The sequence below is a fragment of the Scylla paramamosain genome, unplaced genomic scaffold, assembly GCF_035594125.1.
Source record: "Scylla paramamosain isolate STU-SP2022 unplaced genomic scaffold, ASM3559412v1 Contig17, whole genome shotgun sequence".
NCBI lineage: Eukaryota > Metazoa > Arthropoda > Malacostraca > Decapoda > Portunidae > Scylla > Scylla paramamosain.
This window is the reverse complement of record NW_026973682.1, coordinates 1220538-1222023: the sequence shown is the minus strand read 5'-3', so window position 1 is coordinate 1222023 and position 1486 is coordinate 1220538.

Below are 1486 nucleotides of genomic sequence, written 5' to 3'. Positions count from 1 at the left end.
TTTGTCTTGTGCAACGATCAGCCTGGACCCAACCTTCCTTCCCCTTTGTCTTGTGCAACGATCGGCCTGGACCCAACCTTCCTTCCCCTTTGTCTTGTGCAACGATCAGCCTGGACCCAACCTTCCTTCCCTTTGTCTTGTGCAACGATCAGCCTGGACCCAACCTTCCTTCCCCTTTGTCTTGTGCAACGATCAGCCTGGACCCAGCCTTCCTTCCCCTTTGTCTTGTGCAACGATCAGCCTGGACCCAACCTTCCTTCCCCTTTGTCTTGTGCAACGATCGGCCTGGACCCAACCTTCCTTCCCCTTTGTCTTGTGCAACGATCAGCCTGGACCCAACCTTCCTTCCCCTTTGTCTTGTGCAACGATCAGCCTGGACCCAACCTTCCTTCCCCTTTGTCTTGTGCAACGATCAGCCTGGACCCAACCTTCCTTCCCCTTTGTCTTGTGCAACGATCAGCCTGGACCCAACCTTCCTTCCCCTTTGTCTTGTGCAACGATCAGCCTGGACCCAACCTTCCTTCCCCTTTGTCTTGTGCAACGATCGGCCTGGACCCAACCTTCCTTCCCCTTTGTCTTGTGCAACGATCAGCCTGGACCCAACCTTCCTTCCCCTTTGTCTTGTGCAACGATCAGCCTGGACCCAACCTTCCTTCCCCTTTGTCTTGTGCAACGATCAGCCTGGACCCAACCTTCCTTCCCCTTTGTCTTGTGCAACGATCAGCCTGGACCCAACCTTCCTTCCCCTTTGTCTTGTGCAACGATCGGCCTGGACCCAACCTTCCTTCCCCTTTGTCTTGTGCAACGATCAGCCTGGACCCAACCTTCCTTCCCCTTTGTCTTGTGCAACGATCAGCCTGGACCCAACCTTCCTTCCCCTTTGTCTTGTGCAACGATCAGCCTGGACCCAACCTTCCTTCCCCTTTGTCTTGTGCAACGATCAGCCTGGACCCAACCTTCCTTCCCCTTTGTCTTGTGCAACGATCAGCCCTGGACCCAACCTTCCTTCCCCTTTGTCTTGTGCAACGATCGGCCTGGACCCAACCTTCCTTCCCCTTTGTCTTGTGCAACGATCAGCCTGGACCCAACCTTCCTTCCCTTTGTCTTGTGCAACGATCAGCCTGGACCCAACCTTCCTTCCCCTTTGTCTTGTGCAACGATCAGCCTGGACCCAACCTTCCTTCCCCTTTGTCTTGTGCAACGATCAGCCTGGACCCAACCTTCCTTCCCCTTTGTCTTGTGCAACGATCGGCCTGGACCCAACCTTCCTTCCCCTTTGTCTTGTGCAACGATCAGCCTGGACCCAACCTTCCTTCCCCTTTGTCTTGTGCAACGATCGGCCTGGACCCAACCTTCCTTCCCCCTTCCCTTCCTCCCTTTTTATCTCCCTACCCTCCCTCCTTTTCTCCCTCCTTCCCCCCTCTCATTATCTTCTTTCTTCTTCCCTCTTCCCCTTTCATTTTTTTTATGTATTTATTTATTTATT